The sequence below is a fragment of the Protopterus annectens genome, chromosome 9.part0 (assembly GCF_019279795.1).
Source record: "Protopterus annectens isolate FY-2018-M chromosome 9.part0, PAN1.0, whole genome shotgun sequence".
Lineage (NCBI taxonomy): Eukaryota > Metazoa > Chordata > Ceratodontiformes > Protopteridae > Protopterus > Protopterus annectens.
Window position 1 is genome coordinate 657524954 of NC_056743.1, and position 23222 is coordinate 657548175.

At 40.0% G+C, this 23222-nt stretch overlaps 1 long non-coding RNA gene across 1 annotated transcript in view; it reads right to left on the minus strand.

Annotated features, from left to right (window-relative positions):
* Nucleotides 1-1287: 1287 nt before the first annotated feature.
* Nucleotides 1288-23222, minus strand: part of LOC122811416 — a 63275-nt gene continuing 41340 nt past the window's right edge. Inside the window, exon 3 of the long non-coding RNA XR_006366251.1 lies at nt 1288-1601. This is a non-coding gene — a long non-coding RNA (uncharacterized LOC122811416). The remainder of the gene's footprint in view (nt 1602-23222) is intronic.

Consider the following 23222-nt stretch of genomic DNA (forward strand, 5'->3'; position numbering starts at 1 on the left):
CTCTTGGTAGTCCCAACCATCTTTTTATATCACAGCATTTCACAGTAAACTGGATATTATTGCAAATTTACATTTTCTGCTAACCAAGCCATCTGACTCACCAAGATTGCTTGTTTACAAATTAAGACTCTGTCTTTTCTTTCTCTGGATTTAACTATTCTGCCAATGCAGGTCTTGTATTGTGATTTATTTTCTCATTAAGTGTCAGAGCAGTTTCTTTAACTGCTGCCTACGCTGCTAAATGAACACTGACTCTGATGAACAGGTAGGAGAACTATTTTTATGGCAAGCTCACTCGTGCTGACACACACAAACACATGCATGCAGACACACACACACACACACACACACACACACACACACACACACACACACACACACACACACACACACATCTGTCTGTCTCTGAGGTATAGCTGGCATACTAAACATCAAAGCTGCACTCTTTTTTTTTTCCACACTCATACATCTTTTTTTTTCCTTTTTGTAATTGAATAAGAAAGAAATTATGTACTTTCTCTTCTAGGAAAATATAGGAAATATAATAACTTCTGATGAAGAATTCCTGCTAGCCCACACGCTTGTATAACTGCAAAACCTGTGTTGGTCCAGTAAAAAGTGCTATATCATGGTTGTGCTCCAGTGTCCTTGTGTGAACAGTGAGACATGATTACTTCCATAACAGAAACGGAAGTTATTGAAAATGACCTACAAAACATGCATATGTGGTAGGGTAGTAATCACCTCAGTTTTAATGTCAGTAAATATAGCATGCTAAGACTTGGAGGAAAAAGAACATAAATTTTGATTAAAAAATAGTTGGTCAAATCAATAAAATGACATCATCATTAAAGACCTAAAGACAATGGTAGACAATAATATAGCCACTCAGCATTGTCTGCCTACCAAAGTCAGAAGAGTCTATCATAGATTCTAAAGTGCATATCCAGTCACTCTGTAGAGATTATTGTACCTCACTGAAACAACCCATTACTGAATACAGTACTGCATTTTGTAGGCTTTAACCAAAGAAGATGGAAACACCTGAAAAATTACAATAATTTCTTGCTAGAAATTTCACACTGGTAGAAAACCTTAACTATCAAGCAAGGTTTCAAGAATTGCCATTATATTCTGTTTCTTACAGGCTACTTATCAGTAACTTCTGTGTGGTTTATAAGACATCACCAGACTTGATTCTCTGTGAAAGAAGTGTTGCCACCTTTTCAGATGTCCAAAGTGGGACTTTGTGAAAATATTAAGATTTTGCAGGACAAACACCACCTACAGCCATTGCAAAGGACTGAACATCACTTTGTCAAAATAAAAGTTTATTATTTTAACATCTGAATTGCTGATGCTGCTCCATGTAAAATTTAAGTGTTCCATATACAATTGTTTTATGCAACTATTATAGGAGGCTTATGAAATATTCTCTCATAAAATCGCAGGATATTAACCATGTTTTATTTTTATTTTTTGCAAGACATACAAGTGCCCAAATAGGGACTGTCCTGCACAAACAGGGACATGTGGTAACCCTCGAGGAAAGTGTAGGCCTGGAATATACCATCAAGAGAGCTAACAGTAAAGTAAGGAACCTAAAAAAAAAAAAACAGGAGAGAGTTATTTACACAATATGCTTCTAGATTGTAAATCAGAAAATTCAGTCATTAGTTTCCTTTGAAAATGAGCTCTATAAGGAAATGTATCACCCCTCCCCCCACCAAACACACATAAAAATGGCACTCTGTTGGTTTGAAGGGCAGTAGAGCAATACAACTTGGTTATGGGCACAAAGAAAGGCTCTACGATTACACTCCATTATATAGACTGCAGTCCAGGCTTTTTTTTTTTTTTTGTTCACTGTTAGATAGCCAGCTATTATGGTTTTCATTTGGCTCATTCATTCTCCTTCTCTTGCTAGTAATGAGAAACCTACTGTAGCTCTAACTCATTCGCCCCAAACTTCCTTGATTTTGTTACCTCAAATGCCCTGGAACAAATTGTTCAAGCCACAACATGAGGGACAAACATACTACATCTGGTCCTCACTAACATGACCAACAGATGCACCATTGCAACTATCGGACCCTCAGTAGTTAAATCTGACCACAAATCAGTCACCTTCAGACTAGCACTAACACCGGAACTCACAAAGTGCAGTCAGACTAAAAACTTCATTAAGGCAAACTATATCAGACTAAAAACTTCACTAAGGCAAACTATACCCTCCTAGGGGAAGGTATGAATGAATTCCAATCCCCACCCACAGCTGGAAGTGGTAACTACACCAAAGCTTACACGGAAGCCTTGTACAATCAATTGTATAAGTGTACAGAGTAGGCTGTTCCAGACAGAATCAAATCCAGAGCCACAAATAAAAACAAGCCACCTGGTGGACATCCAGCATCAACAAACTTTACAATAAATACAAAAAGTTGCTGTCTAAGAAAACTAAGGTGAGGCCCCAACAATGCATTGTATACACTTCTTAGGGGATACATGCCTGGCTTACAGAGCAATCTCTGATCCAAACCTAATGAATCTGGTGCACATCCGTAAATCAAATGCAATTAGAGCTACCTGTTCCAGGGACCTAAATATGGCCTGTGACTTGATTAGGATGTGCCGGAGGGACAGATTAATTTCCCATGTCTTTGGAATAGGCTGCCAATTCATGTGAAACAGAGCATCTCTATGACACTGTTTAAAAGGAACTTGGACGAGTGGATGGGCACCATAAATTCTTACTGGGAATAGTGCCCACAACCCTCCTGGACATGAACAGTCATTAATACCTACAGTCTTGGCTATTGACTAGAGTATCTATGGTATTACAGTCTGATGAAACGGCTAGGCTTGAAATGACATCCGGGTGATAGCCTAGTAACCTGCTATGATCGTATGGTATAGAAGTCCATATCACCCATCCTGTGTCACGTCCAATTTTCAGGTCGGAGTGCTTTCTCAGTAACCATAGCTAATGCTTAAGCAAGAAAGTTGTTAGAGCTGATTACTAAGCAGTCATCATATATGGCTATTAAGGATTTTTTCTATGTGCCTAATACCCTCACATCTCATACTCTGCTGATTTTTCTACGCTCTGTGCACCTGGGTTCTTACATATTTATCAATACTATGTTGCCATGGGACCCCTTACTTCAAGGAGAGCTGTTTCCCCAGACCTTTACCAAGAGACATTCCCAGCATGGTGTTCCCATTGCATTCCTCCCCTGACATGGGTAAGACACTACCAGACTCTCACTCCCACCCCTGGGCTAGCTAAAACTAAACTGCACCAGCTATTTGTTTACTTATTTGATAACAAGGCCCTCTGAATACAAATTTCTTTTACAGTTGTGATCTTAGAGTACTGTCTAGTTAAGCAGTTTGCTCTGTCACACAGTAAGCAGCAGGTAAATGTAGGCTGAGGGAATCAAACCCTGGATACAAAAAGCAGCAACTTAACAGTTCCTATGTGCTTAACATATGTAAACTTTTATTACTGGCATTGCAGTCAGGGTCTACTCCCAAAATCACAGAGTGAATGCTATCTTCCATCCTGTTTTACAGTGTTACTTATACTATGTACGAAACTTAAGAAAATATAATAAAGCATGATTTTTCTGCAGTTAGATCATAATTTGCATATTTATATACATTCCTCGTCAAAATTTTTAACACCACAAGGCTTTATTTATATGAATGTGCTGTCTTCCCTTATGATTTTTCTTTTCCATTCTGTTACCTTGTAGTTTATCTCCTACTTGAAGTTAAAACCCACCATTGTGACATCACAACATGTCACTAGGGTAAAACTGTTGGGAGCCTGAATCTGCCACATAACACAAGCACTCAGGTCACTCCAGAACAAGTACAAATATGACTCTGTCATTGTTCATGTTGGTGTGAATGACCTGAGACGTACCTCCCTGGACTACATGAAAAGAGATATGGAAGAGCTCTCTGATCATGTAGCCCAGGCTGGTATAACCCTGACCCTGAGTAGCATCCTGCCCTCACCAAGAATGATACCTCAGTATAAAGAAAAAATGATAAATTTCAACAATTGGCTAAGCTTCTGGTATCATTCAAAGGGGATCCAGTGTCTGTCAGCCTGGGACGACATGCTCGACAAGCCACGTTTCTTCGCAAGAGATGGCTTGCACCTGTCACCCCTAGGCTTTCGAATACTGGCCAAGGCTCTTGCTGCCCCCATAGTGCCTTTTATAGGAAGGCTCAAAAGTCAAACCCACCTCCGTAAACAGCACAATTAACAAAAAACTGAGGGTTTTGCTACTCAAAGCCAGGAGTTTAAATCTCAAAATGCATGCGCTCAAAGCACTCTTCAGTATGGAGAACGTCGACATCTGTGCAGTAACTGAAACCTGGTTCAAGGCTCCAGAGAGCACCCAGCACTACCGGGCTACAACTCATACCACACGTTTCGGCCACAGAACATGGACCGAAATACAAAAGGAGGGGGTGTATCCATATTCATCAAGGATACCTACACCACCAGGTTAGTGGTGCAGCATGATACCTCTGAGATCATCCATGTGCAATTAACATCTGGCAAATCTGCAATGCAAACTGTGGCCTGCTACAAATCACCCTCCATGACCCAGGACCATCACTCCACCTTTCTGGAGACACTGGGAAACATGAAGGTCCTACCAAACACCCTGATATTGGGCAATTTCAATTACCCTAACATTCACTGGGAAAACTACTCGAGTACAAATTCCCAGGCCCAGTGCTTCCTGGAATTCATCAACTCAAATGCCCTGGATCAGCTGGTAAACTCCCCTACCAGAGGTGAAAACATATTGGACCTGGTCATCACCAACATGGGCGACAGATGTTCCACACCGGAGGTCAACCCGTCAATGGTTAGATCAGACCATAAACTAATCACTCTGGAAGTCCACACCCCACCACCACCCCCAACTAAGGAAACCACAGTAAAAAACTTTTCTAAAGCAAACTTCACCTTACTTAAGACAGAGGTGGTAAGTTTTACAGCCCCCACACTAAAGGATAACGCTGCCCAAGATGCAGAAACCTTTACAAATGCACTCTATGAGCACCTACTAGGATGCATGGACCATGCCATCCCTAGCAAAACCAAGACTCACTCCTCTAAGAGAAGGAAACCAGTTTGGTGGACCCCTGAAATAAACAGGCTATACAATAGAAGGAGGAAACTAGTTCAGACAAAAAGCAAATCCCAAGAAGGAAAGACATCCCTGATCAGTATCAGTAAGAAACTGAAGTCCTTCATGAAATCATCCAAGGCTAACTTTGAAAGAAAAATAGCCAAGGATTCAAAAGATAACCACAAAGCCTTCTTTAGCTATGTTAAGAATATAAGTGGCAACTCGCAGATATGCACTGAACTAGTGCAAAATAGCACAAAATATACTGAACCTACTGATATTGCCAACATCTTGGCAGATAGATTCAGTGCAAACTTCACCCCCCTCTCACCTCTAAAAGGGCCCACAACAATACCGGAAAAGTATAGTGTTCCAAAAATTACAGACACACAGGTGAAAACAGCCCTTTCAAAAGCCAAAAACACAGCATCAATGGGACCAGATGGTGTCCCAGGCTGCGTCTTGCACAAACTACAGAACAAACTAACCCCCCACCTAAACACGCTGTTCAGCCTCAGCCTCTCCACAGGCCACGTAGCCACAGAATGGTGCACAGCAGCAGTTATTCCTCTTCACAAAGGAGGGGCCACAACTGACCCTGGTAACTATCGCCCCATAAGCCTGACTAGCCTGGTCTGCAAGGCTATGGAGCGCATCATCATGGAACTCATTAACAAAGATATTGGGAACATCCAAACACTTGACCCAACCCAGTTCGGCTTTGTTAAGGGCAGATCATGCCTACAAAACCTGGTTGACTTCTTCGAGACAGTCACCAAGGCCATAGACGAGGGAAAGGTGGTTCACACAGCCTACCTTGACCTTGCCAAGGCTTTTGACACCATTCCCCACTCAGGTATTACAGAAAAACTCACCAGCCTGAACATAAACCCCTATGTCACGAGATGGGTTGCCAACTGGCTTACAGACAGAACTCACACAGTAAGAATAGCGAGCTCCAGGTCCAACTCTAAACCAGTCACAAGTGGTGTCCCGCAAAGCTCGGTCCTGGGACCCCTACTGTTCGGCATGCACTTCTCAGAAGTACAAGCAAACACAGGAGGACTATGGCTAACCAAGTTCACTGATGACTGCAAACTGGGAGCCATAATTGACTCTCCGGCTGACACAGACATCCTCCAAAAGGGCCTTACTGAGACGGACACCTGGTGTCAAAGTCATGGCCTCAAGCTAAATGCCAAAAAATGCATAGTCATCCCATTTGGGAAAAATAAAACACCCATAAATTACCACATAGGTGGCAGCCCCCTTAATACAGAAGAGGTAATAAGAGATCTGGGGACCCAGGTAGATAGTAATCTCTCCTTTGACAATCATATTGCCAAAGTAATTGGGAAATCCTTCTATGTGGCCCATCTAATTACTAAAGGGTTCGCATCTAGAAATAAGGAGGTTATAGTGCCCTTCTACTTGTCACTCATTAGAACCATCATAGAGTACAATGCCCCATTTGGGATGTACCTCACAAGACACTTCCAACAGCTGGAAAGACCACAAAAGTACCTCACCAAGAGGATTACTGGTCTCAAACATATGTCCTATGCAGCCCGACTGAAAAAACTCCGGCTGTACTCAGTGGCATATCGCTTACTCAGAGGTGATCTCTGCCTGACTTATAAAGCCATGTCCAACTCAGAATTGATGGACATGCTCCACCTAAAGAAATCCAAGTCACTGCGAGCCACGTGCTCTAGTGAGCTAAACCTCGCCACAACAATAAATAGAACATGCTGGAGGGATAGAGTCCTGTCACATAGACTCCCCCATGCTTTGGAACAAAATTTCAAATTACATCAGGCAGAGCCCCTCACTAACACTCTTCAAGAGAAACCTTGACAAGTGGATGGGTAACAGAAAATACACCCCTGGAATCCCTTCTTTGGCTCTGCTTGACAGAGGATCAGTTAATTAATCAATGGGGCAGCAAAAGCCGACACACTCTGGCTAGGCTTATAAATGCCCTCGGGCAGATAGCCTAGTACCTACCTATGAACCTATGATATGATGTGACAGCCATGAAAACAGGTATTAAGAATGCAACAAGAAAATGTAACCTGTTCAACAGTTCAGAAGCAAAAACTCTTTTTTTCTTGCAAATTAGACTCAGTAGCAAATAGTGACTGTGAAAAACACAACACCCAGAACAAATGAAACTTGAATATATCAAGTTATTATGGTTTATTTATTTATTTATTTTTTGTTTGTGCCAATGACCCTTTCCCCACTGTATTTCTTATTGCAAGGTTGCAAGATGAAGGAAGTAAGATCTTATAATAAATAAATTCAGCTGGGAAGTAAGTACAACACATATGGGTAAAAATGCAGGGATCTTCCTTGTTGTAAATGATTTGAACAGACTGATATGAAGCCTTGTTATGAAATGTCCTCAAAAGCACAGGGTTTAGAAAAAATAATATGGAAAAGAACATCGATATTCTTGTGTATTAATAAACATTTTTTGGAAAGTACAGCAAAATGTAATTCAGATCTGTGACTTTGGCAGTTGCCCAACTTGTCTAGCCTCATTTTGGGCACTGACATGTAAAACCGGATCCTTCATGCTAGAATGTGGAAATCACACACACACGACTTAAAGAAGGAAATAAACGTGACAGGACAAAATTTGTAAATGGATGTGTACATTCTGCAAAGTTTCTTAATGGAAGACTTTAGTTGTAAATAAAAATTTTGTGATGTATAGCTATGAAGCTCTGGAAAAATATGTACTTTATTAAGTAACACACTGAAGTGCAAGATTTTCATTTCCTGGTTATGCACATTATATTTTTGTGGTGTTATATTTTACATCTGGCTTTGAAACATTCATATTGTATAAAAATCTTCACTTATAAAATGTATCTTTCACACAGGTTTTAGTCCCAGTAATACTTATTTTATAAAAGTGTCACAGAATATTATTCAGAACCCTAACATGTTGCTGAAATAGGGTTCCTATCACGTAGTCGAACTTTTACAAGTTCGGACCACATATGGTTGAGACCATAAGTTTGAATTTGTAAAAGTTTGAGTATTTGAATGGAAATCTCCATAAGTGGAGGTTTCTATTCAGTTCAATGTGGTGCAGTCTCGGAGTTGGTATATTTAAGTAGCGGGGGTATGGGGGGTGCAGGGGGGCTTGCTTACAACAATTTATTTTGTTATCTGTTGTTTTTTTTTTTTTAACGTCATCGAAGTTCTGTAACTTCGAACATAATGGTTTGACCATTAGGTGTTCAGAGTTTTGGAACTTCGACTATGTAATATAGACCCACTGAAATATAGTATGCTGACAGAATGTAAAGGCAGAAGCCAATATGCTTCTCTGTTCTCTAAGGTTTTTTTTAAAATAAACAATGCACTGTACTATTACTCTAGTCTCTATTTTTGCCCTCCTGATAGTGTTGACTTCTGTTTTTTAGCTCCACCTCTGCATTACATGTGCATTTACTCACCTCCCCATATTGGTCTCCTGGAAAGGGGGTTAAACATGGGTTTTAGGGGAGGGAACAGTCTCATTCTACTCTGTCAGGTTTTATAATATTTGCATTGTGTTAATTTTATTCTTTATGACTCGTTTGTGGTACAATGTGTGACTTACTGTTGCCAGTGTTCTGCTTCATTCATGCTGCTGACTAGAAAGTATTTTAATTGCCTAATATTTTAATTATTTTATTATGTATAGTGCTCCCATTCCCAAATAAGGGCAAATAGGATCATAGGAAGTTACTAGGCTATTGCCCCTGAGGTCCTTACAAACCTAGCCAAGAATTTAGTCCATGTTCCAACAAGTCAGCACCCGATGCACCTGTCCAGCAGCGACACATGTATAATCCCAGGGGTGTCTTTTCTGTTTCCAATCCAGTTATCTAGGTTGCACTTAAAAAGGATTAATGAGGTACTCTGCTTGATATGGAGTAGGGGTCTATTCCACAGAAGGGGGAGTCTCTCTGGGACACAAATCTGTCCCGTCAACAAGTCCTATTGATATCACAGACCAGGTTGAGGTTGCACGTGCAGGTTACTTGAGTGGAGCTTGACTTTTAGATATGCAGCAGTCCCGTCAAGGTGGGGTCTGAGATTGCTTTGTATAGGAGACAGAGGTCACCTCTGAGGAGTCTGCATGATACAGAGTAGAGGTTCAGGGCTTTTAGCCTATCTGTTTAGGGTAGATGTTTGAGGCTCTGGATCCTCCTGTAAGGAACCTCTGTGGTCTCTCTAGCTGCCGCATGTGCTTTATGAGGTACATGCCAAAAGAGGCATTGTACTCAATAATGGGTCTTATAAGGGAAGAATACAGGGATGTTATGACCTCCTTGTCCCTGGACGAGATACTCTTACTAATGAGGTAAGCTTGTAGAAAGCGTTCCGTTCAATGGAGGCAATAAGGTGGTCAAAAGTCAGTTGGCTATCAATCTGGGTGCCCAAGTCCCTTACAACTGATTGCATGCTTAGGACCTTGTTATTAATGTGATAATTTGTGGGGATGTCACTGTCCCCAAAGGGATAATGATAATAATGCATTCAGTCTGAGACCATGTTTCTGCCACCAGTCATTTGTTTAAGTGAGACTCTCTTGAAGTATGTCCACATAACTAGGGGAATTGATGACAATGCCAAGCTTGCAGTCATCTGCAGACTTACTCAGTCATAGCCCACCGGTTTTAGCCTGCACCTCAGAAAAGTATATCCCAAACAACAGAGGCCCCAAGACCGATCCCTGGGGTACACTGCAAATGCATTGTGGATAATCACTCTACACCCAGGTAAACTGCCCATAATCCAATTGTTCTACCAAACTTACCTGCTCTTCAAGACCTGGGATACCAATCAAACCCAGGTTGCTGACAGCACATGTGGCCACTCTGTACCTGTATCATTGGACTAGTGATTACCAATCATTTCAGCCATCAGTTTGATATTATATTCTTCCGTCTACAACACAAGTTTCATTGGTGTATGTTGTTAGCCTATATCATGTTTTGTTGAGAAAAGTATTTGAAAGCCTGCACAAATTTATTTCAGTCATTCTTTACGCTAACAAAATAAAATAAATCCATAATTATTCTTGTGGGGTTCTTGTGGTAGTCTGCAAACCAACTCATATGTCCTTAGCTTTGCTGCATCTGTTATTGTCCTACTGGAATTATGGTCTCCACAACAAGGTGGTAATCTAGACTCACCAGAAATAACTAAAATATGGAGGGAGGCAGGGTGGTTATTTTTATTTTGTACACACTTCTCATTATCCTGATATTCACTTGTCATCTTTACAAAGGTTGGCAGGACAACAGTGATAATACAAAGCGTACTTAAAGGTCAGTTATTTATGTCATTTGCAGAAAATGTAAGCATTATTTTATTCATTTGCTGCCTGTTTATTTATTTATTTTTTTACATTTATTAAGCAGATAAATAAACTGGTCCAGGAAACTTTTCGGTCATAACCCAGGGGAAAAAAAGACAGGCACTAACTCCTGAAAACTGGATTTAATTTTCTACTTTGAGAGGCTCTGTTAAGAAATTAAATTCAATAATTGTACAGAAGTATTGTATATATACAGTAATTAGATCTTTACTGCAGTATCCTGTAGAAGATACAAAGAAAACTACTGCATGGAATAGGAGGTAGGGACAGAGATTTAATGAGATATTTAAATGTTGCATTAGTTGAGTGGAGTGCGCATTGTGATACATGGTGCTCTGTCATGCATGTAAATCTGCTCAGTAACAATACAGAGGTCAGTACTGTGTGAAGAAGTTATATAAGATACCGCTTTTTAGCTAGTGAAGAAACTGAACTTATCTTCTTTATAGGATAAAAGGACAACAGTAGTGGAAGATGGAGAACTTCATTTCCAGGGAATTTAGGTAGACTCGTGTTAGGTCTACAATGATAGTGAAGCTTTACTGTAACAAGTAAAAATAAATAATCCTATAAAGAACTGTAGCCAGGCAAATAAAAAGACCTGTCAATGAGAACTTGAAAAAATAACAAGTGTGAAAGAACAATGATGAAAGAAAATTCAGTGAAATGCTAGAACACTGTCTGAAGGCAAGTGATTCAAAACATGCAGCAGTTAAAGGTCAGAAAGCTGACCACTGACTGAATCTCCAAAGGAAAGATACAGTGATCAAAAATAACCAAAAAATAAAATCACTAAAACAGAAAAACATCAAAACATTATTTTATGTTGGGGGGGGACATTTCTTATGCAATGGGCAATTACAAAACAAAATGTAGGGCAGTACTTGGAGAAAAATGGGGTTGCTGAGATTTAGTAGTCTCTGTTAAAAAAATGTGTTCCTTTTGAAAAAGTCAGTTTTGAGTAAGATGACTTTGTGGATCAATCACCTTTTAACAGATGACAATGCACCAATGTGAAATACTGCAAACCATATCTTTGTAAATAAAGGTGAACATGGCATCACTTGGTGGGTTATGTTGTAGTTATATAGACTATGCTGAAAAAAGAAGCTTTCCAAAAAAAAAAGACAACCAAAATAAGTACTGTTACGGAGCTGTCTGAGTATAAGGAAGGGGTAGATGTAAACTGTACCGTATGAAAGAAAGCATGGCCTGAGGTGATTTGTTCTGGAATTTTAATACTGTAAAGGTGGTCAAGTCGGTCAAGAGTGGAGATAAAACCTGTTTTGAATATGAAGTCCAGTGAAGAATGATAGAAGGATAGTGCAGTGCAATAAAATGAATAATAAATAAGAAGAAAATGACTATGACATGTGCACTTCTGCTTCATACGGACAAAAAGAGGGAGAGTTAAAATCTTCACACAGAAGACATACCCAGCAAAAAGAGGTTGATTTGATACACTTCAGATGACAAAGACTGCTGAAAGGTTGGGTAATATCACTCCTCAAGATTTTTAACAAATCATTAGAGGATGGTTACACTCTACGAGACTGGATGAAGGCAGATGTCCATCTTCGCCAGGCTACAAGTAACTCTGAGACCGAAAATGGAGATGTGGGTCACAAAGTGACTCAAAGTATTATTTGAAGAAGAATTATAATCTTTCTAGTTGGTCTGTCAACTTGACCTCAACTGTAAGAAAAATTATGGAATCAAAGTAAGGAAAACATTTTGGAATATTTCAAAGCAAAACCAGCAAAAAACCCCAAAAGAATAAATTCTTATTGTGGTTTGCTATGAATAATCACATCTTGCTTAATCAACATAATGATTATTTATCCCATAACATTTAAAACCTTCAGAATTCATTATTCAAAACTTCATCCGTCCCAAGGTTACTTAACACAATTTTTTTTGCAGGGGACAAATCCCCTGTACCCCTTGATGTGGAGACATGTTCCCATACCACTAAACCCCACACACACAAATCTCTCTTTCTCTCTCTCTCTTTATACATATATATATATATATATATATATATATATATTATATATTGTGAAAGTAGGTTTTTGTTTAAATGTACTTTTGCTAAAGTGCTAGTCGTCTATCTGGAATTTGGTAAACTGTAATTTGAAACAGAAGAAGTAGACCCATATATATATATATATATATATATATATATATATATATATATATATATATATTATTTATATATACACACTGTACATACTTTTATCTGAGATTTCACAGATTCAGAGAAGAGGGAGAAAGTATTAATAAAATGTAACCCTCACATTCCTGGTCCTCTCCAGGTCTGTTATTGTAAGATTCCAGAGACCTTCCTGTGATGATCTTCTGTGCACCAATCGACTAGTCATTGACAAGCAGTAGGTTTCCCTAGACAGTGGGGTAGACAAACCAAAAAATCTATTCTTTTCTTTTCTTTTCTGTTCTTTTACTGAGTAGCTATAATATTACATTCAAAAGCATTGCAGGACATTTGTCACATTACTAGAGTTATATTATTATAAATTACAAAGACATGGAGTGGATACTGAAGATAAATGCATGGGTAAATAACTAGTACTCCACTGGGGTACAGATCATACTAAGCAGAGCTTACTCTCATGAAAAGGTAGTGGAGTTTCACAGTGGCCAAAATGGAGGCTGTGCTTTTTCTGCATCGTTATTAATTAGCATTGCAGAAAAATTTGAAAATAAAACGATGTCCTTCTGCTGATAAAATAAGGTTATGTGATAGATGAGATACAGAAAAACAGTATAAAAAAGTGTGAAAAAGAGATATGATGCAAAACATGGCAGCATAAATTTAATTATGTATCTGTGATGCAAATAAAAGGAAAAGGTTTACACAAACACAGGAAGTGTGACAAATGCAGACATGCACTGCATAACATGATGCATTGCAAACAGAAAACTTAATGTTGTCTCACTGCTTAGATGTTCGCTAAGACACCAACTAGAGCACCATGTGAATTACTGTAGAATATATTATAATATTGTATTATAAGAACATGGGCATCACAGATGCCATTCAAATAAAACTGCACATTTTACATCAAACATCCTGTAAAAAGACAGTACGGTCATAAAGCATGTCAGTTTTGAATTACAATTTGTAAGCAGTTCCTCTTTTATGGTTTAGCGCTAGCCCATTTAAGCTACCATAGCATCATTTATTAGGCAATGATTTGTTTCCCATTAGCACAGCCTGACAAGCTACTCTAAATGTAGCTCTTATGTGACTTGGTCCTGCCCAAGGCTATAATATAATTAATTATTATGGTTATGATTATGATTATTATTAATTATTTATAAATTCCTCTGTCCCACATATCTTTAAGCTTTCTTACTGTGTCTGATTGTCAAACACGTGCAGTTTATAGTTTGTCTTTGGTTTCTTCACAATAAAAAGCATAGCAAAACTGTGAAGTTAAAGCCTCAAGTGCTATAAATAACAAAGTGGTTAACAAATCTAGCTGGTTGCTAGGTGTTGATTGCAATCTCCAGCGTGCAGTTCGAGAGCTTATATCAGTGCAACTAGCAGGTGGAAGAAAATTAAAACACTTTGTTCTTTATAGCAGCTTAGCTAGTGTTTAACAGTGTAAAGAGTCATCCTCTCTGTTTAGTCTATCGTGTTAAGTATAGAGTTTAACAGTGTAAAGAGTCATCCTCTCTGTTTAGTCTATCGTGTTAAGTATAGAGTTTAAGCTATCAGCCTTTCTTTTAGTGAGAGGCGACTTTCATTCTCACTTCTTCACTTCCTGGTTACATTATGAGGTTTGTTGATGTGGGTGTTTGCAGACTGCTGAGAATGCAAACTTCTTCCTTGTTGCCATGTTTTAGCATCTGCACAAATGCTACTATGCAAAGGGATGCATGACGCAGGTTCTGCAGCAAAACAATATAGTGAGGATTATTGATCTGGGCAGATAAGAAAAGTGCGTACTACACTGAAAATTATGATGCAGGTTTATATTTGAGATTATAAGGTTTTTTTTATAGGGTAAGCATAGCAACATGTAAATATATTATATTCACTTTTCTTCATATAGTTTGCACAGTCTTTATCTCTCTCTCTCTCTCTCTGTGTCTCTCCTTACAGCAGAATGGGGAAAACTATTACAAGTTTTTTAACACAGCACTGACACTTGCCTCAGTATAATGCAGTTGATAGAGTGAAGAGTTCAGGAGATATGCAAGTGAGTTTTCATATATCTCGGACATTCTACAGGAACGTCTGTAACAGTGTATGACATTTAGGCAAAATGTGTGATACCTCATCAATCTTGATACAAGTGAAAAGGACAGTGACGTAAATTGGAGAAATGTTTCTTACTGATTATAGACTTCAGAGCATAATACATTATTATTAATCTATACTATAGATACTATGCACAGTATAAAATATTGCTATTTCTTTGAATACAGAGAATATAGAATGCATAACATGCATCATTACATGTGCCGTTTGACAGGTATGGCATTTAATTAACAGAATGTTTCTAGGTGCAGTCCAGTTTGATAAACTTCATAGATATTCCAAGAAAAAAAATAAAGAAATGCACTGTTGGTTCACTAGCAGAAAACACAATGATGTAATACCTTTTGTCGGACCAACATAGGTTTTGCAATTACTCAAGCTTGCATGAGCCCTTGGGCAGCAGTTATTAGGTTACTAATGCTATTCAAGGACATTATGTCTTATGACCATTCTTGCCCTGCCAGTACCCTCCCTCATGCTGCATCACCTTTCTCCAGAATGGCCATACTAGCCCATAGGTTCATAGATTAGTACTAGGCTAACTGCCTTTGTGGGCCAAGTGAAAATCAAAGCCTGCATCTTGTGTGTGTAAGGTAACTATCTTAACCATCACGCCAACCTCCATCGGGTACATTTTTGGATACCCATTTAATCATCTAGGCGATGTTTAAAGGAAGATAATGACTCGCACTGCTTAGCACGCAGGTTTGGTAGATGCTAACTTATAAACCTGTCCCGCCACTGTGTTTCATTTATCTACTGGTGAATATTTAGGTCCTAAATTCACACAAAGGTTAAGAATACCTTAAAGGACTAGTAACATCTAATTTAAATTACCCTTTAGGTATGTCAGATAATCCTGAAACTAAAGGAGGGGAGTGCTGAGAGTTTGGACGTTAAATGAATTTTGCAACCTGGAAAAGCTATGCATGTCATGTTGTCAGTAAAGACCTGAACTATTCTTCTTTTATTGTTATCCTTTCATTTTTTTGTGTCTTGGCTATTTATTGGGTTTTTTTTTTTTATGATTTTCCTTGCTTGCTTACTTGTACTCTTGTCATATGCAGTAAACTCTTCCTTTTTAGTTGAGCAGGTTTTGAATTTCCATATTATTTTTTATCCCACAAGTTCTTTTATACTTAATCCATTCAGAGTTACTCTGAACAGCAGCAAGATTTGTGAATGCGTATTTAATGCTGTAGCACTTGAGATGTCCCACTAAGTCAATGACAACCAAAATTCTAAAGCATTATATGTAGCAAGGGTTTTCTTAATATTGAAGTACTTCACATTGGATAGAAGATGGAGATAATACTCATGTCAGAAGTTTTTTTCATGGGCTTGCTTCTGAAATACTTGTGTGTAAATGAGCCTTAGTAGAACTTAATAAAGGAAAAGTGAGCCTTTAATCATTGTGAAGACCATACAAAATGCCCACATCCTCACTGAGTGGTAGGAAAGAGTAGAGTGCTCATCTGTCCAAGGTAGTATTTCTACAGATACAAAGGGTCTGAGTTTAATATTTGTAAAGATAATAAAGGTCAGAGGTAATATTTGTACAGTTAAGGATGGTCTAAGGTAACATTTGTGTAGGGAGAGAAGGTCTGATGCAAAATTTGTATAGGTTGAGAGGGTCTGAATCAACACCACACAAGTTCAAACTTAGGCTCGGCCATATATAGCTGCGTTCATGTATTAGATACAGATTTGCAGCTTGGTCACTACTAAGGTCTCCAAGTATAATATTATTGGCCTTAAATGGATAGTGAGATATTGAATGGAGTCATCAGCAAGTTGTGAAATTATGAAGCAAATTCAAGGGGTACATAAGCACAGATAATTGAGTGTTTTGCTAGCTACATGCTTATAAGTATGTCATATTTACAGATTTTTAGTTGCTTACTAAGCAGGCAGCCTGGGTGTATATACAGAGCCTAGTCATGTAAACAAGAGAGTTTAGTAGATTGCCAACCCAACCAGAGAGTTTAGTAGATAGATTGCCCACCCACCGAATGAGGGATTAACTGCTTACTATAGGTCAGTTGTCTGAACCAAATGAAAAACTAAATGGAATAAAAAAAGGCAGAGCATGTACTCCCACACCTTTCAGAATAGGGGCCGCACCCCTCCCACATTTCCATTCACTTACTGATTTCACTGTATTATCACCATAAACATTACCGGTTATGTGAAGTACATCACTAACTCACTCTAAGGCAGTGCAGATCTGTGGAGTAAGGACAAATGGTACTGTTAAAACATTAACTGCATGGCAACCTTTCCCTTTGCCAGTAAGGCGACGTGTTAATGCAGTCCTGTCATCTCATGGTACAAGTTCAGGATTGCAATAGCCTGCTCAAAGTTATCCTTGAGTACTTAATGAAACTGAATTCTGTGCTCTAAACTGTTGCAATGTGTATGATGCTACAATCCCTCTGAGGCGGATATTGCTATTTGCTCCCATTTGTTCCTTTATTTTCTGTCTGTTGATCTGAGAAGTCACTGTGAGCAAAAACTCATTTACAAATTAAGGCTGGAGAGAAAAAACTCCAGGATGCATATTATAGGCAGCAAACAATTAATCAGTGCACTCAGTCTGAAACAAGTATAATTCACATACTTCTCAAACTTAGTGTAAGAAATCTGGAGAAAACCAAAAACTGCAGGGGAACGAAGGCCTCAAATCATTGACAGATTTTTAAATATTGCTCTTATAAACTTAGAAAGTTGTAGAATAACAGATTTCCATTAACATGCCTTTTCTAAACCATATGAAGTCTGAAATACAAAGGCCTGCCATTATTTAATGATTCTGATACTCAACAGTTTGCCAGAAAACCACATATTTTATGAAAAATAGACCAAATATATGAGAGAAAAATCAGGACTTTCTGTGAAATTCTGGACAGTTAAGAAGTGTGATAGTTCATACCAGTAAATACGTACACAGTAAAATACAATTACAGAAAATCTTATTGCATCCAGTGATATCAAAAAGTGTTCATACACAGGTGTTGATAAACAACGCAATCAAAGCAAGATTATAGCAGTAAATGGCAAAATGGAAAGCTAGCAGCAACTTAATACTGTGTTAGAGCATATAAAGTTTATTGCCGGAGTTATACAGATGCATTTCAAGGTGGCAACAATTTGCATCACATATAGACATAAAAACGGTACACTGGTGTGTCAAAAAATAAGCAGCAACATACTGCCCAAACAGGCACACACAAATGTGCATTTAGTTTTGTATATTTATAATTTTTCTTCTTATGATGGAACTGTTATAAGTGAAGCACAACAACATAGCCAAGAGTATATATAATATAGCAAAGTAACGGTCTTGCACACGTTTGAACAATCAGTTGCACATTCCCTTGATCAGCTAGAGAATATCAGGCAGCATGAGTAGCACTGGGCTGCCGGCTGTGGTGAGCTGCCCCTGTGGGTTGCACTGTAACGACATATACCCAGTAGCATAGCTAAGGAATGAGGCAGTTTCCCTGAACACAAGCTGTCTGGAAACACAATCAGCACTTTGGAAATACTTGCCATTTAGGAGCAAGTGCTTTATCATGATTGATTTCTAAAGCCATGCTTGCTTAAATGACTATCTTTCAGGAGTTTCTGCAGCAAGGTGCCAGCAAGTTGAAGCACCATGCTTACAGTTCTGCTGCTCTGATGAACTTTGTTTTTTTTCTGGGTCCTCAGCTTTTGTGAAGACTGTTTTTTTTTTAGGTTCTCAATTTAAAGCGGTGGGGGGGGGGGTCATCCAGGGATCTGCCAAGGATACAAACTGAGCTAACTACAGCTTTGCATATAGCAGATGGTAAAGAGTGGCCATCAGGTACCTGGCTTACTGGTTCCATGAAAAGAATGGAAAAGGAACTACAGCAAAATAGGGAAGGGGGTTTAGCAAGAGAACATATATTGTCTTGAGGGAAAAGTCCCCAATTCCATACTCACATATATATATATATATATATATATATATATATATATATATATAGGGTTATACGTTTATAGGTAGGTACTAGGCTATCTGCCCGAAGGCATTTATAAGCCTAGCCAGAATGTGTTGGCTTTTGCCACCCCCTTAGATTAGTTCCCTGTGCCTCTGTCCAGCAGAGCCACTGAAGTGATCCCTGAGGTAAACTTTCTGTTTCCCATCCACTCGTCAAGGTTTCTCTTGAAGAGTGTTAGCGAGGAGCTCTGCCTAATTTAGACTGGAATCTTGTTCCAAAGCATGGGAAGTCTCTGGGACAGGAATCTATCCCTCCAGCACGTCCTATTTATTGTTGTGGTGAGGTTTAGATCCCTAGAGTGTGTGGCTCGAGGGGATAAGGTTTTCTTTAGGTGGAGCATGTCCATCAATTCTGGGTTGGGCATGGCTTTGTATGTCAGGTAGAGATCACCTCTGAGTAGGTCATATGCAACCAAGTACAGCTGGAGTTTCTTCAGTTGAGCTGCATAGGGCATCTGTTTGAGGTCAGTGATCCTCTTGGTGAGGTACTTCTGTGGTCTTTCCAGCTGTTGCAGGTGTCTTGTAAGGTACATCCCAAATGGGGCATTGTATGCTATGATGGGTCTGATGAGTGATGAGTGGGTGAGCACAATGACCTCTTTTGATCTGGATGCGAACCCTTTTGTGATTAGGTGGGCCACATAGAGGGATTTTCTAACCACTTTGGCAATGTGATTATCAAAGGAGAGATTACTATCTACTTGGGTCCCCAGATCCCTTATTATGTTTTCCGTATTTAGGGGACTACCACTTATGTGGTAGTTTGTGGATACTTTTTTTTTCCCAAAGGGGATGACTATGCACTTTTTGGCATTTAGCTTGAGGCCTTGATTTTGACACCAGGTATCCGTCTCAGTGAGACCCTTTTGGAGGATGTCTGTTTCAGCCAGAGAGTCATTTATTGCCCCTAGTTTGCAGTCGTCTGCGAACTTGGTCAGCCATAGTCCTCCTTTGCTTACCTGTACCTCTGAGAAGTATATGCCGAACAGGAGGGGTCCTAGGACTGAGCACTGGGGAACACCACTTGTAACCGATTTAGAGTCAGACCTAGCTCCCGCAACTCTCACCATGTGGGTTCTGTAAGCCAGTTGGCAACCCATCTTGTGAAGTAGGGGTTTATGTTCAGGCTGGTGAGCTTGTCTATAATACTAGAATGGGGAATGGTGTTGCAGGTCTTTGTGAGGTCTAGGTAGGCTGTGTGTACCACCTTTCCCTCGTCTATAGCCTTGGTAACTGTCTCAAAGAAGTCCACCAGGTTTAGGAGGCATGATCTGCCCTTAACAAAGCCGAACTGGGTAGGGTCCAGTGTTTAGAGGTTTCCAATCAATCTGTTAATGAGTTCCATGGTGATGCGCTCCATAGCCTTGCATACCAAGCTAGTCAGGTTTCTAGGGCGATAGTTCCTGGGGTCTGTTGTGGCTCCACCTTTGTAAAGTGGAATAACCGTTGCTGTGCACCACTCTATGGGTACGTAGCCTGTGGAGAGGCTGAGTTTGAACAGTCTGTTTAAGTGAGGGGGTAGTTAATCTTTGAGCTCATGTAGGATGCAGCCTGTGACACCATCCGGTCCCACTGATGCTGTGTTTTTCGCTTTGGAGAGGGCTGTTTTAACCTGAGTGTCTGTGATTTCGGGGCTCTACATTCTTCTGGTATGGTTACAGGCCCTTTTGGGGGTGAGAGGAGGTGAAGTTTGCAATGAACCTGTCTGCCAGGATGTTGGCGATATCGGTAGGTTTAGTGTATTTTGTGCCATTCTGCACTTACTCCGAGCAGATCTGAGCATTGCCACTTAGATTCTTGACATAGCTAAAGAATGCCTTGTGGTTATCTTTGGAGTCCTTGGCAATTTTTCTTTCGAAGCTCGCCTTGGATGATTTTATGAGGGATCGTAGTTTCTTGCTGATACTGATCGGGGATGTCTTCCCGTCTTGGGATTTTACTCTTTTCTGTACTAGTTTACTCCTTGTATTGTATAGCTCGTTTATGGCAGAGATCCACCAGACTGGTTTCTTTTACTTGGAGGAGTGAGTCTTGGTTTTGCTTGGGATAGCATGATCCATGCATTCTTGTAGGTGCCCATAGAATGCATTAGTAAAGGATTTTGCAGCTTGGACAGTGTTATCCTTTAGCATGGGGGCTTTGAAATTTTCCGCCTCAGTCGTAAGTAAAGTGAAGTTTGCTTTTGAAAAGTGTTTGATGGTGGTTTCCTTGTCCGGGGGTGGAGGCAGAATGTGGATATCCAAAGTGATTTGTTAATGGTCAGATCTAACCAGCGAGGGGTTGACCTCCAGTGTGGAACATCAGTTGTCCATGTTGGTGATGACCAGGTCCAATATGTTGTCACCTTTGGTGGGAATGTTGCCCAGTTGATCCTGGGCATTTGACTTTATAAATTCAAAGAAATGTTGGGCAAGGGAGTTAGTATTTGAGTAGTTCTCCCAGTTAATGTTTGGGTAATTGAAATCACCCAACATTAGAGTGTTTGGTAGGACCTTTATGTTTCCCAGTGTTTCCAGAAATGCGGATTGGGGTCCTGGGACATGGTGGGTGATCTGTAGCAAGCTACAATTTGAATTGCAATTTTGCTCGTTGTTAGCTGCATGTGGATGATCTCTGAAGCATCGTGCTGTGCCACTAACCTGGAGGTGTGGGTATCCTTGATGAATATGGATACACCCCCGCCCGGGTTCTGTGGCCGAAATGTATGGTATGAGTTGTAGCCTGGTAGTGCTGGGGTGCTCTCTGGAGCCTTAAACCAGGTTTTTGTTACTGCACATATATCGATTTTCTCCATACTGAGGAGTGCCTTGAGTGTGTGTATTTTGAGGTTTAGACTTCTGGCATTGAGTAGCATTACCCTCAGTTTTTTTTACTTGTGCTATTTACGGTGGTGGGTTTGTCTTTTGATCCTTGCCTAAAAAAGGCACTATGGGGGAGGCAAGAGCCTTGGCCAGTATTCGAAAGCCTAAGGGTGACAGGTGCAAGCAGTCTCTAGCAAAGCATCGTGGCTTGTCAAGCATGTCATCCCAGGTGGACAGACACTGGATCCCCTTTGAATGACACCAGAAACTTAGCCAGTTGTTGAAATTGATAATTTTTTCTTTATACCATGGTATCATTCTTGGTGAGGGCAGGATGCTACTCAGGGTCAGGGTCATACCGGCCTGGGCTACGTGATCAGAGAGCTCTTCCATGTCTCTTTTCATGTAGTCCAGGGAGGTATGGCTCAGCTCATTCACACCAACATGGACAATGACAGAGTCATATTTGTACTTTTTCTGGAGTGACCTGAGTGCTTGTGTTATGTGGCGGACCATGGCACCCAACAGACAGCTAACAGTAACCTTCTCCTTATTCAGTCTAGTGAGTGGGATGTCGGTGTGCCTGAATATAGAGTCACCTACTAGTATGTTGGGTATGTTATTTTGTCTTAAGGGCTGTGATTGCGTGGCACACTGGTTTTGTGAAGTATGTGTTTCATGGTTTGTGTTGGGGGGGGGTGGAGGTTGCTTGGATGTCTGCTTTGGAGGTCCATGTTGCTTTTGCAGATTTTCATTTAGAGCCTCTGAGTATGTTTTTGTGTATTTATGTGTGTTTTTTGCTGGTGCTGGTTTAATGGGTCTATGTGAGACTGGTGGTGTGAAGCAAGTATTTCCCTTCTTGTCTTGACTGTCTGATCCAGTATTGAGTTGAGAGAGCTTAGCCTCCAGTTTGGCTGTGTAATTGCATCTCTCACATGTATTAGTGTTTGGTGGTAGGAGGAAAGGGTTGTCTGTGTACGTGAGGTAGTTGTAACATTGCCTCAAAATCCCCAGATTCACCAGTTGGACTGGAGAGTACACCTGAAACTGCCCTTTGGACATGCTTGGATAGGTACAGTGAACTGTTTTACTGAATGGTTGGTAAGGTCAAATAGAGAGCCTTGTCCTTCTGTACAGTATAGGGGGATCTAGTGCTAGGGTTTATAAGTGCTTGCTATGAGTTTTGAGCAAGTGCCAGGCTGTGAAATGAAAGGCTTGAATGCTTAAGTTGAAAGTTTGTCTAGTTCCAAGGGAAAAATTGAAGAGGAGACTTTGTGGAGCCGGGAATAGTTATACCCTTGCTAACCGGCGCTGCCCAGTGCACTTTGCAAATGTGTTTTTTATAGCAGGGAAATGAAAGAGATAGAAATTAGCCCAAAATGGCCAATAAGCTACAAATTTCTGGGCTGAAACCACTCCTCCAGGGACAGATAGGCTGCTCAAAGCTCCCCTCTCTCACAGGTGAACAGAGAAACTTCCTTCTATACAAGTAAGGTATGGGCAAACACAGAGATTTGTAACACAGCCCTGAATTCAGCACTAACCTGAAAACTGGACTATA